Below are 14,544 nucleotides of genomic sequence, written 5' to 3' on the forward strand. Positions count from 1 at the left end.
TTTAGTTCCTATAGAATATAGCCAAAGAATGACCCTTTTCCCCTTATAATTATGGAAACTTTGTTTTGGAAGAGACTTTTCCAGAAACTGACCTTTACCTCCCTTGAGTAATATTCTGTTCAGGTGATCATTCACCATCTACTTGGATATGGCTAATTGTAGAAAGATCACTATTTCGTAGAAATTCCCATAACATCTCACTAATAGCTAAATTCTACTTTAAATAGAAAAAGGGTCCATATTCCCATAATTAGGAGTGTTAGATAATGCCTTCGCTGCACGGAGTCACTTTGCATTTGAACTACTCCCTGCTGTGTAGTAGATGACTTTATTGTGCATAACAGATGCTCAGTAAATATGTGTTTAATCTATAAATTCAGTAGTGTTGAGTATTGCCCAGAAGTCATGGTGAGTAAGATTTATATAATGGGCCAGTCATGTCAGGAGTTTTGAAAGATGTATTAAGTCAACATAAGCAAACTCTTTTTTCTTTTAGTTTTCTGAATGTTAAAAAAAAATAAACCCTTCCTCCTAGGCATTACAAAATATGCTGGAACAAAATAAGATTAATAAATGTCCCTTGATGTTGAGGATCCTAAACTCTCAAGGAAAGAGAAGTGATATATACACAGTTAGTTATTTTGACAACACAACTGAGTTATACAGAGTAATGTACTAAGTGTATACACCGCAGGAGAGTGGGAAGCAGAGAAAATTTCAATACCTACGCATAGAACTGACTCAGAACACAGAGGACGAGGACGTTGATATCAACTCAATGTTCCAATAACTATAGCCACGTGTGCTCACTTTATTATCACTCTGTTTCTGTCCTCAACCACTGGTCTAAGTTGGCTCAATGGTTAAAACCATGGAGCACCCTGATCGCCAACTCCTTGTTCTCCTTGGTGTGGGTAGATACAGTGCCCAGGGCTATGGTCGGGAAACCTCAACCTTGCACGTTCTGGCCATTAGCAAACATGGGACACCTCCAGTGTTTCAAGCATGAAGCCACAGGGAGAGGTGGGGGGCAAAGGGATGTCGTCAACAAAGTCCTTGTCCTCAGAGGACAGAGTCTGGTCCTGAAAACTCACATAGAATTAAACATGTCAGACACAGAGTAATAAAACCAAAGCAGAGACATAATGCCTAAATTTATGTTTTCCCAACTGTCAGTTTAATTATATGAAAAGTATATAGTTGACACTATTTATTACCTCACCTATAGCCAATCCTCACTTTTTTTCCTAATGAAATCTCCATGTTGAGTGCAGGTAGTAGGATCTCATCCTTTGATCTCAGGAAGGAATGTCGCTCATCCACAATGTGGTATGAATCATAATTTGTCTATGCCAGTCATGGTGTGGTAGAGACGCAAGCTGCAACCAAACTCTTCTACACATCTATTGCTATAGTTGTAGCAGACCTGTGTCCAGCTTGGGACTGCATTTTCCAGCCCTGTTTCACTAGGCTGACCTGCTGGTGGAACTGGAAACAAAGTAATATGTGCAATTTCTGCCTCATTTACTGAAAAGGAAATTCGGGGGTTTAAACTTCCATACTTTCCATCTTCCCACTGGCAGGAAAGGTGACACTCAGAGTAACTTTTGAGGCCATCAGCCTGAATTCCGGAGCTACTACATGGAGTAAAGCTTCCTGTTATCCTGAAATGTATGCCTGGAAACTTCTACTTTATTTATTTATTTGTTTGTTTGTTTATTTTTGAGATGGAGTTTCGCTCTTGTTGCCCAGGCTGGAGTGCACTGGTGCCATCTCAGCTCACTGCAACCTCTGCCTCCCAGATTCAAGCAATTGTCCTGCCTCAGCCTCCCAAGTAGCTGGGATTACAGGTGTCTATCACCATGTCTGGCTAATTTTTTGTATTTTTAGTAGAGACGGGGTTTCACCATGTTGGCCAGGCTGGTCTCAAACTCCTGACCTCAGGTTATCTACCCACTTCGGCCTCCTAAAGTGTTGAGATTACAGGCGTGAGCCACCACACCAGGCTGAAATCACCTGAGGTCAGGAGTTTTAGACCAGTCTGGCCAACATGGTGAAACCCCGTCTCTACTAAAAATACAAAAAATTAGCTGAGCGTGGTGGCAGGCACCTGTAATCCCAGCAACTCAGGAGGCTGAGGCAGGAGAATTGCTTGAACCCAGGAGGTGGAGGTTGCAGTGAGCCAAGATCACTCCATTGCACTCCAGCCTAAGCAACAAGAGTGAAACTCCATCTCAAAGAAGAAGAGGAAGAGGAAGAGGAGGAGGAGGAGGAGGAGGAGGAGGAGGAGGAGGAGGAAGAGGAAGAGGAAGAAGAAGAAGAAGAAGAAGAAGAAGAAGAAGAAGAAGAAGAAGAAGAAGAAGAAGAAGAAGAAGAAGAAATTTATATGTATTTAATAATGAAACCTTTAGATTATTTAGGTTACTTTATGTTGGAGTCCTTTTGATAGCAGCTTGACACAACCAACAAGTATATATAGAACTTCTCTTTGCTAGTGATATGATTTAGCTCTGTGTCTCCACCCAAATCTCATCTTGAATTGTAATCCCCATGTGTAGAAGGGGGGATCTGGTGGGAGGTGATTGGATCATGGAGGTGGTTTCCCCCATCCTATTCTTGTGACAGTGAGTGAGTTCTCACAAGATCTGATGGTTTAAAAGTGGCACTTCCCCTTTCACTCTCTCTTTCTCCTGCCGCCATGTAAGATGTGCGTTGCTTCCCCTTCACTTTCCACCATGACTGTAAGTGTCCTGAGGCCTCCCCAGCCAGGCAGAACTGTGAGTCAATTAAAACTCTTTCCTTTGTAAATTACCCAGTCTCAGGTAGTTCTTTAGAGCAATACGAAGATGGACTAATACAGCTAGATTCTAACTTTCTAACTTTCCCTTGTCACATGGACATGTGACACGAATCTACCAAATGAAGTCAAAAAGGAAAACTTGAAAATGTTTCCTTCTCTGCCTTTCAAGGAAAAGGTGTGTAAAAGGAACCTGCTGAAGAAAATTCAGTTTTGCTTTAGATACTTTCTTTCAGTTTAAGATTCCTGTGTGTGATGTTGATGACTGGAGCTGCAGCAACTGTCTTGTGACTGTGAGGAAAAACCAAGAGAAAGCAGAGAAGTCCTGGTTGTTCCGGAGGCTAAGGCAGGAGGATTGCTTGCAATGCACTGTAGCCTGGGCAGTAGAGCAAGACCAAGGAAGGAAGGAAGGAAGGGAAGGAAGGAAAGGAACAGAAGGAAGGGAGGAGGGGAGGAGGGAAGGAGAGAGGGAGTGAGAGAAGGAGAGAGGGAGGGAGGGAGGGAAAGAGAAAGAGAGAGAGAGGGAGGGAGGGAGGGAGGAAGGAAGGAAGGAAGGAAGGAAGGAAGGAAGGAAGGAAGGAAAGAAGGAAGGAAGGAAGGAAAGAAGGAAGGAAGGAAGGAAGGAAGGAAGGAAGGAAGGAAGGAAGGAAGGAAAGAAGGAAAGAAGGAAGGAAGGAACAGAGATGGGGAGGGAGGGAGGAAAGGAAGGAAGAAAGGAAGGATTAAGAAGGAAGAAAGGCCAGCACCCTGATGCCACCGAGCTGATGAACCCACCCTGGAAGAATCTACCTACAACTTTTTGGTATGTGAAAAGTGTAATGGCTTTCTTGCTTTGGATACCATTAGTTTGATTTCACGTTACATGTAGTCAAAAGCATTATTAAATGATTCCAAAGTCTTAGATGTAAACATAAAATTTCTTTCTGGTCAGACGTGGTGGCTCACGCCTGTAATCCCAGCACTTTGGGAGGCCAAGGCGGGCGGATCACCTGAGGTCAGGAGATTGAGACCAATCTGGCCAACATGGTGAAACCCCGTCTCTAGTAAAAATACAAACATTCACTGGGCATGGTGATGGGTGCCTGTAGTCCCAGCTACTCGGGAGGCTGAGGCAGGAGATTTCCTTGAGCCTGGGAGGCAGAGGTGGCAGTCAGCCAAAATCACGCCACTGTACTCCAGCCTGGGTGACAGAGCAAGACTCCATCTTAAAAAAAAAAATCTTTTTATGTTATCTATTATATTATCTGTTATACAAAATTACATGGAAAAAGTCAAATTTGCTGTACATATAAATAAGAAATGTACATGGTCCCTTTCATCATTCACATCTACAGAGGACAGGAGGCACCATTACACTCCTTTTTTGGAAAATCTCAGCTTGTTCACTTGTTAGTTTTGTAGACTAGATTGACTAAGTCATTATTTCCAGAAATACAGAATTTCTAATATAGTAGCAGTATATAAGAAAATGTAGGTTGAGTGCAGTGACTCATGCCTATAAACCCTACACTTTGGAACCCCAGGGCAGAAGAATCACTTGAGGTCGGAAATTTGAGGCCAGCCTGGGTAACATAATGAGACCCCTCATCTCTACACAAAATAAAAATAAAAAAATTAAAAAAAAAAAAAAAACAAGCCATGCATGTGTGGCAGACCTCTAGTCCCAGCTACTTGAGAAGGTGAGGCAGGAGGATTGCTTGAGCCCAGGAGTTCAAGGCTCCAGTGAGCTACCATCACACTACTGCTCTCCTGCCTGAGGGACGGAGTAAGACCCTTGTTGCAAAGAAGGGAAGAAAGAGAAAAAGAGAAAGAGGAAGAGAGAGAGAGCCAGAAGGACAGAGGGAGAAAGAAACAGGGGAAGGAAGGGGGGAAGGAAGGGAGGAAGGAAGGAAGGAAGGAAGGAAGGAAGGAAGGAAGGAGAGGAGGAAGAGGAAGAGGAAGAAGAAGAAGGGGAGAGGGAGGGGGAGGGGGGAGGGGGGATGGGAGGGGAAGGAGAGGAAGGGGAGAAGGAGGAAGGGGGGGAAGAGAAGAGAAGGGAAGGGAAAGGAAGGGAAGGGAAGAGAGAAAGAAGAAAGAAAGAAAATGTAATTGAGTATAACACTGCCCTGAAACATCCGGATTACAAAGCACATTCTATGTAGAATGTGTGTATTTTGCATTACACGTGTGGTTGTCTAGCTCACCTGCAATGATGTATGAATTTCCATGTCAGTGACTGCTCATGGAGAATTCAAATGCCTCCTGCCCCCACCGCACTGCTGAAGCAGCAGTCACAGCATAAAACTTCTGACAGATAACAGACCTTCCTTAAAGAGCACTAGGCAAGTTTGGCCGGGTGCAGTGGCTCACACCTGTAATCTCAGCACTTTAGAGGCCAAGGCAGGCAGATCACCCGAGGTCCAGAGTTTGAGACCAGCCTGGCCAACATGGCGAACCAAAAATACAAAAATTAGCTGGACATAGTTGTCCACGCCTGTAATCCCAGCTACTCAGGAGGCTGAGGCAGGAGAATCATTTCAACACAAAAGGTGGAGGTTGCAGTGAGCCAAGATTGCACCACTGCACTCCAGCCTGGGTGACAGAGTGACCAAAAAAAAAAAAAAAAAAAAAGTGATATAGTGATATGCATCAAGGCAAGCAGTAATAGCTTTCCCGTTACTTAGAATCTCTAGGGGCCAGGCACAGTGGCTCATGCATGTAATCCTAGCACTTTGGGAGGCCGAGGTAGGCAGATCACTTAAGGTCAGAAGTTCGAGACCAGCCTGGCCAACATAGTGAAAACCTGTCTCTACTATAAAACAAACAAACAAAAATTTAGCTAAGCTTGGTGGCTTGTGCCTACAGTGTTTTTAGGATTTTTAGGATCAAAAAGTGTTATGGGCTAGGCGCAGTGGCTCATGCCTGTAATCCCAGCACTTTGGGAGGCCAAGATGGGCAGATCACTTGAGGTCAGGAGTTCGAGACCAGCCTAGCCAACGTGGCAAAATCCTGTCGCTACAAAAAATTCAAAAACTAGCCAGGCGTGGTGGTGTGCACCTGTAATCCCAGCTACTCAGGAGGCTAATACAGGAGGAATGCTTGAGCTCAGGAGTTGGAGGCTGCAGTGAGCTATCATCGTACCACTGCACTCCAGCCTGAATGACAGAGCATAAAAAAAAAAGAGTATCTTATATTGGTGATATTGCCCTCTGTACGCCTTTGTTTCACCATGATTTGAAAGTATTCGTTAGTCCTCTAAGAGCTAGTTTTTCTTAGTGCTATTTAATAGTATGGATTTTTTCATTTACTGGAGTGCAGAAAAGGGATTTACTTTTTTTCCCAAATGAAAAATGCCTCTCCCCATGAATCAAGTGCATTCTTGCTACTTGACAACAGTTTCAGGTGCAAGCCTTCCATCAAGGATTCGCAATAAATTTTGTGACAGGCATAATCATCCGCCCTTGCCAGGAAAGTCCTGAGTAACCCTTTGGAGGAAGCAGCCACTGGTGTCGGAAGTGCTGCCCTTCTGTAGGGTCAGGCGGAGAGAGGTGCCTGCATCAGGCTGCCTGGCACTGACTGGCAGAAGCTGAAATTCTCAGTAAGTGACATCTTGATGTGCTGGAAAGCAGGTTAGCTGTGAGAACACAGGGACAAACAGTGGGGGATTCAGGAGGGCCTTAGAAGACAGCCTTCAGGACTGGGCAAAGTGGCTCATGTCTGTAATCCTAGCACTGTGGGAGGCCGAGGTGGGTGGATCAACTGAGGTCAAGAGTTCGAGCGCAGCCTGGCCAACATGGTGAAACCTTGTCTCTACTGAAAATACAAAAAAAATTAGGGGGACGTGGTGGCAGGTGCCTGTGATCCCAGCTACTTAGGAGGCTGAGGCATGAGAATTGCTTGAACCCAGGAGGTGGGGAGGTTGCAGTGAGCTGAGATAATGCCATTGCATTCCAGCCTGGGCAACAGAGCAAAAACTTCATCTGAAAAAAAAAAAAAAAAGAAGAAGAAGAGGGAGGAAACAATGAAAGACAACCGAGGCTGGGTTCCAGCCCCAAGGTTCAGCTGTGATGACAATTTCTTGATGCCAGGTTTGCTGGGGCACCTGATAGGGGTAGAGTAAGAAGGTGAAACCTAGGACCAGAATGAGGAGGTGGTGAGCCAGGTCAGATTTAGGAGATCAGCAGGGAACAGCAAAAGATGTTGCAGGAGGGTGAACACTTAATATTTTTATTTTATTTTATTTTATTTTATTTTATTTTATTTTATTTTATTTTTTGAGACAGGGCCTTCCTCTGTCGCCCAGGCTGGTGCACAGTGGTACAAGTGCTACCTGGGAGGCTGAGTGAGGCTGGAGGATGGTTTGAGCCCAGGAGTTCCAGGCTGCATGGCTCACTGCTGGCTCACTACAGCCTGGAATTCCTGGGCTCAAGCCATCCTCCAGCCTCACCCTCCCACGTAACTGTGAATACAGGCATGCACCACCACACCCAGCTAGTATTTTTATTTTTTGTAGACCTGGGGATCTTACTATGTTGCCCCAGCTGGTCTTAAACTCCTGGCCTCAGGCAATCCTCCTGCCTAGGCCTCCCGAAGTGTTGGGATTACAGGTGTGAGCCACTGTGCCCAGCTGAATATTTAATTAAAAAGCCCAAGTCTGAATATACATTGGTAAGGCAGGAATGGGTGGACATTAAATGGCCCAGTTAGAGGCAGGAACAGGATCCAATGGTGGGACATACTGAGGCCTAAATCAAAGTGTGAACGCAGGCATAGGATGACACTATACTAAACAATCAGGTCGACAGGAGAAGGTTATGGAAAGACAGTCTGGCGCAGGAATGCTTGCTCAGCTCAGAACCCAGGCAGCGATCCTCAGCACGTGCTGGGTTGGTCATATCTTCCCTTTATACCTGAGCCAGCCTGCAGAACCATGAGTTCGATTATTATTATTATTATTTTTGTAGTGAGTCTCCCTCTGTCTCTCAGACTGGAATGCACTCTCAGTTCACTGCAACTTCTGCCTCAGCTGCTAGTTTATTCCTTTTTTCCTGGATCCTCTAAGTCTTCCTCTGGTGTTGTGTCCCTAGCCTTTGCTATGTAACAAGCCACCCAAACATTAGTGCTTTAAAACAATTACACTTCTATGCATTGGGTGCAAGTTTACTTTACTGATTTTTCCTGGGCTCTTTCATCTGGCTATAATTATTTTTTCTTTTTTAAAATTGTGCTAAAATAAAATATAAAATTTACCATCTAATAGGATTTGGATGTGTGTCTCCTCCAATTTCATGGTGAAATGTGATCTCCATTGTTGGAAGTGAGGTCTGGCAGGAGGTGTTTGGGTCATGTGGGTGGATCCTTTGTGAATGACTTGGTGCCCTCCCCATGGTGATGAGAGAGTTCTCATTCTGTTAGTTCACACAAGAGCTGGGTGTTTCAAGGAGCTGCCACCTCCTTCTCTCTCTCTCTTTCTCTCTCTTCCTCCCTCTCTCTCCGTCTCTCTCCATGTGATGTGCCTGCCTGTTCTCTTTTCACCTTCTACCATGAGTAAGTTTCCTGAGGCCTCACCAGAAGCCTAGCAGATGCTAGTGTCATGCATGTAAAATCTGCATGTACAACCTGTAGAACCTTGAGCCAAATAAACCTTTTTTTTTTTTTTTTTTTGAAGACAAGGCCTGGCTCTATCACCCATGATAGAGTGCTGCAGTGGTGTGATTATAGCTCACTGCAGCCTCAAACTCCCAGGTTCAAGCCATCCTCCCACCTCAGCCTCCCAGGTAGCTGGGACTACAGGCATGCACCACCACACTTGGCTAATATTTGTCTTTTTTGAAAAGACAGCGTTTCACCATGTTGCCAGGCTGGTCTCAAACTCATGAGCTCAAGCAATCCTCCAGCCCCAGTCTCCCAAAGCACTGGGATTACAGGTGTGAGCCTCTTTTCTTTGTAAGTTACCAGCCTCAGGTATTCCTTTACAGCATGGCAAAACAGACTAACTCACCCGTTCTTAAGTGTACATTTTGGTAGCATTAAATACACTTATAATGTACAACCTTTATTACTGCCCACTTCCATAATTCTTTTCATCTTTAGAAACTTAAATTTTATATACATTAAACAAGAAGTCCCCATTTTCCTGTCTCCCCTGTCCCTGGAAATTGCCAATCAACTCTCTGTCTATATGATTGCGACTACCCTAAGTACCTCATATAAATGGAATTATACAGTATTTGCCTTTTAGGGGCTGGCTTATTTCACTTAGCATGATGTCCTTAAGTTTCATCCAGGTTATATATAGCATGTGTCAGAATTTTCCTTATTTTTAAAGCTGAATGGTATTTCATTGTGTTAAATGAACATTGTGTTTATTCATTCATGTGCAATGGACACTTGGGTTGTTTCCATGTATTAGCCATTGTAAATAATTCCACTCTGAATGTGGCTGCACAAGGATCTCTGAGTCCCTGCTTTCCATTCTTTTCGGTATATAACCAGAAGTAGAATTGCTGCATCATATGGTAATTTTTTTCTTTTTTTTTTTTTTTTGATGGAGTCTCTCTCTGTGGCCCAGGTTGGAGTGCAGTAGCATGATCTCGGCTCACTGCAACCTCCGTCTCCCAGGTTCAAGCGATTCTCCTGCCTCAGCCTCCCGAGTAGCTGGGATCACAGGCACCTGCCACTACACCCAGCTAATTTTTGTATTTTTTAGTAGAGACAGGGTTTCACCATGTTGGCCAGGCTGGTCCTGAACTCCTGACCTCAGGTGATCCGCCCGCCTCAGCCTCTCAAAATGCTGGGATTACAGGCATGAGCCACTGTGCCTGGCCAATTGTACTTCTAATGTTTCAAGGAACCACCACACTGTTTTCCACAATGGCTGTACTGTGTTACATTCCTACCAATATTCACAAGGGCTTCAATATCTCACATGACTGTAATTTATGGGCATATCAATTGCACAAGAAGGTCCAAGCTGGCCTTACTCAAAGGTCCAACAGTTAGTGCTGGCCATTAGCTGGGCACCTACAGTTCCTCAATGGTGCCTGTGTCAATCCTGGTATTCCAAGCAGATGCTAAGTCTGGATTTATTTGAGAAAACTCTAACAAGAGTGTAAGTAATTTATTAGGGAAAGTTCTGCAAGAGAAAATGGGAAGGGAGCCAGCAAAGTCCAGGAGAGTCATCAGACCTCAGTGCATGTCTAGCACCAGTGGAGAAGGGAAAGATGGGAACACAGTGCAGGGCAAGACTTCACACGAGGTTCTGCAGAAGCTTCTGCAAAGCTAATGGGGAGCCCATGACAGGAGTGGTGCATTTCCCAGGAGTGGGCTTGCCTGAGAATCCTGCCATGCTCAATCACTGCCTGGGAGCAGTCGGGAAAGCTTGGCTTCCATGGAAACACGGTGATTGGTAGATTTCTGAGCATAGCAGCTGGGTCAACTCATCCCCTGTGCTCCAACATCTGAGGAAGATAAGTGGGAAAAGGATTGGTATAAAGAACTGCACCTGCTTTGTAACTTCATCCCATTCACAAGAAGGCAGAACAGCTTCTCTTTACATGGAAATTATTGCAGTGTATTGCAGTAGGCCTCTGGCAGGGCCTACTTCAATAGTGATACTTCTTCCCTGGACCTCTGCTGCAGCCTCCAGCACCACTCAAGGTCTCTATTCAAATGCCATCCTCTGCATAGGTTCTTCCCTGATGACCCATTTAAAATCTGAAACACCTCTACCCCAGTCACATTTCTTGCCCTACTTCCCTGCCTTATTTCCTTCTATGGCGGGTGTTGCCTTCTATATATTATGATTCATGTTTGGCTCCTTCACTAGAATATCAGTTCTACAACTGCAGGGTTTGTCGGTTTTATTCAGTGTTATATCCTTAGCATTTACAAGTGGGATGGCCAAAGAATGTGCTCAGTGAAACAGACTTTTACTGAATAAAGAATAGTGGCTCATGTCTGTAATCCTAGCACTTTGAGAGACCAAAGCGTGAGGATCACTGGAGGCCAGAAGTTTGAGACCAGCCTGGGCAGCATGGCAAGACGCTGTCTCTACAAAAATTTTTTTTTAAAAATCTAAGCATGATGACAAATACCTGCTTGAGCCCAAGAGTTCCAGGCTGCAATGAACTATGATCACACCAGTGCACTCCAGCTTGGGTGACAAAGTGAGACTTCATCACTAAAAAAGAAAAAACAAAAAAAGAATGAAAAAAGTCTTTGACCTATTATGCATTGTCTTGCAGACTCTATTCATCTATGTATCATCTATCTATCCATCCATCCATCCATCCATCCATTTATCCATCTACATATCTGTATATCATCTATCCATTCATCCATCCATTTATCCATTCATCCATCCAACTATCCATCAAGCTACCTATTCATTCATCCATTTATTCATTCATCCATCTATCCATCCATCCATCCATCCATTTATCCATCCATCCATTTATCCATCCATTTATCCATCGATCTAGCCATCCATCCATCCATTTATATATAATCTTATACAATTTATATAAAATTTAATCCATTTATATATAATCTTATATAATTTTTCTCTACTTTGTTGTTATCCTTCAGTTACTAAGAGCTAGAACACTCACATAATGTGTATGGGGTCACTCAATTGTGAGTGCTGGACCTTAGATGGGAACCCACGCCTGTCTCCAAATCTACTATATTTCCCAGTAACATGCATGGCCTCATTACAGAGATACAGACAGAGAAAATGAGGAAGGAAGTGAGGGAGGAGGAAGGAAGTGACGACATCCACATATACCTAAACCCTGCTAAATTCAAGTAGAGTATTCCAAGTCCCGTAACTAGAAAACCATCTTGACTGTTTATATTGTTTTGTTTATCCACTGAAATGTCCAACACTTTAGCATAGCTTCAACAAAGTGCTTTTAACGATGTGCCTCCATTATAAGGGCAGAGGGAGAATCTTCATGAATTTGAGTGATTTCTGCTTTGGAATCACACATCCGCATCCGGGTGGCTTCTCTGAGCTATAAATAGATGAAAGAACTGCAAGATTCTGCACTTGCTAGTCCACCTGAGGAGAAAGCTTCCCAGCAAATTGAAGCTCTTTAGAATCCTTCTTGAGAAAATGCAGGCAACGGGTTCTCCCAAACATGGAGTCCTGTAGCCCAGGTCTTACCTGAATCAGGTAAGAGGCGGGGAGGAAGGAGTGATCTCCCCGTGCACCCTCGCAGCCCGCTTCAGGACTGGAACTAGCGCTCCTTGGTGGGTGTGGCTCGTGTGCGTGGGCCACACCAGTCCTGGGGGGCAGGATGAGGGAGTGGTGGGTCCAGGTGGGGCTGTTGGCTGTGCCTCTGCTTGCTGTGTACCTGCACATCCCACCCCCTCAGCTCTCCCCTGCCCTTCGCTCATGGAAGCCTTCAGGCAAGTTTTTCACTTACAAGGGACTGCGTATCTTCTACCAAGACTCTGTGGGTGTGGTTGGAAGTCCAGAGATAGTTGTGCTTTTACACGGTTTTCCAACATCCAGCTACGATTGGTACAAGATTTGGGAAGGTCTGACCTTGAGGTTTCATCGGGTGATTGCCCTTGATTTCTTAGGCTTTGGCTTCAGTGACAAACCGAGACCACATCACTATTCCATATTTGAGCAGGCCAGCATCGTGGAAACACTTTTGCGGCATCTGGGGCTCCAGAACCGCAGGATCAACCTTCTTTCTCATGACTATGGAGATACGGTTGCTCAGGAGCTTCTCTACAGGTACAAGCAGAATCGATCTGGTCGGCTTGCCATAAAGAGTCTCTGTCTGTCAAATGGAGGTATCTTTCCTGAGACTCACCGTCCACTCCTTCTCCAAAAGCTACTCAAAGACGGAGGTGTGCTGTCACCCATCCTCACACGACTGATGAACTTCTTCGTGTTCTCTCGAGGTCTCACCCCAGTCTTTGGGCCGTATACTCGGCCCTCTGAGAGTGAGCTGTGGGACATGTGAGCAGGGATCCGCAACAATGACGGGAACTTAGTCATTGACAGTCTCTTACAGTACATCAATCAGCGGAAGAAGTTCAGAAGGCACTGGGTGGGAGCTCTTGCCTCTGTAACTATCCCCATTCATTTTATCTATGGGCCATTGGATCCTGTAAATTCCTATCCAGAGTTTTTGGAGCTGTACAGGAAAATGCTAATGTGGTCCACAGTGTCGATTCTGGATGACCACATTAGCCACTATCCACAGCTAGAGGATCCCATGGGCTTCTTGAATGCATATATGGGCTTCATCAACTCCTTCTGAGCTGGAAAGAGTAGCTTCCCTGTATTACCTCCCCTACTCCCTTATCTGTTGTGTATTCCACTTAGGAAGAAATGCCCAAGAGAGGTCCTGGCCATCAAACATTATTCTCTCACAAAGTCCACTACTCAAATTGGTGAACAGTGTATTGGAAGAAGCCAGCAGGAGCTCTGACTAAGGTTGACATAATAGTCCACCTCCCATTACTTTGACATCTGATCAAATGTATCTTGGCTTTGTTTTTGTGTCATTAGGAAATTCTGATGAGCATTACTATTCACTGATGCAGAAAGACGTTCTTTTGCATAAAATACTTTTTAACACTTTGGATTTCTCTGAAATATTTAGAAGTGCTCATTTCTGGCCCAGCACCAACAGGAATTCTATAGTAAGGAGGAGTCTCCTTGAGTGACTTTATGGGCACATGCCTTTTAAAAGTTCTTTAAGCAACACAGAGCTGAGTCCTCTTTGTCATACCTTTGGATTTAGTTTCATCAGCTGTTTTTAGTTATAAACATTTTGTTAAAATAGATATTGGTTTAAATAATATAGTATTCTAGGTATTTGATTTAAGACTATGATTTACCTATACATTATATATATTTTATAAAGACAGTAAACCAGCATACCCTTACTCTGCCAGAGTAGCGAAGCTAATTAAACATGTTTGATTTCTGAATAAATTGAACTAAATCCAAACTACTTCCTAAAATCACAGGACATTAAGGACCAATAGCATCTGTGCCAGATATTTACTGTTATTAGCTGGGAAGACCAATTCTAACAGCAAATAACAGTCTGAGACTCCTCATACCTCAGAGCTTATGAAACTAGGCCTCATAAAACTTAGAAACTAGGCCTCATATAGAGAAAAAATTAACACCAGGTGGCTCTGGATAGGGTCCCACCCTGCCTCGATAGGGTCCCACCCTGATAGGGTCCCACCCTGCCAATTCCGGGGGTCCCACCCTGCCTCGAAGTTCCCGGAATCAGCAACTCCAAGAAAAAACCTCATAAGGTCCTGCTCTAACCAATTAGAACAAGACACCTTGCTCAGGTCATAGCTAGACCCAATTACCACGCGCCTAAAGCTTTGTTTGAATTTCGCGCCTTAAGCTGTGTTTGAACTTGTGTTTGCCTATATAAACAACCTGTAACAAGCAGTCGGGGTCCCAGGGCCAACTTAGAGCTTGGGACCCTAGCGCGCTAGTAATAAATAACTCTCTGCTGTGAATCTTGTGTCGGTGGTCCTTCGCGGCGACCCCTGCCCAGGAGGGAATCGACAGTTCGGTTCCAACACTTAGAAGCATGTTTCTCTTGAGCTACTATAGAGGGGAAGGGATTGTTGTGTAGTCCAAGTCACCATGCTGAATGTACACTGATTCCTTTATGATGACTGCTTAACTCCCCATTGCCTGTCCCAGAGAGGCTTTCCAATGGAGCTCAGTAATTCCTATACTTTACAGACAGGAAAGTTCCAGAAACTTT

At 44.4% G+C, this 14,544-nt stretch overlaps 1 pseudogene across 1 annotated transcript; it reads left to right on the forward strand.

Moving 5' to 3' along the window:
* The first annotated feature begins 12,063 nt into the window (after window positions 1-12,063).
* On the forward strand, window positions 12,064-13,384 carry LOC697467 (mesoderm-specific transcript homolog protein pseudogene; annotated as a pseudogene). The gene has a single exon (XR_001442222.3). The product of XR_001442222.3 is annotated as a mesoderm-specific transcript homolog protein pseudogene (transcript).
* The last annotated feature ends 1,160 nt before the right edge of the window (window positions 13,385-14,544 follow it).

The sequence above is a fragment of the Macaca mulatta genome, chromosome 3 (genome assembly GCF_049350105.2).
Source record: "Macaca mulatta isolate MMU2019108-1 chromosome 3, T2T-MMU8v2.0, whole genome shotgun sequence".
NCBI lineage: Eukaryota > Metazoa > Chordata > Mammalia > Primates > Cercopithecidae > Macaca > Macaca mulatta.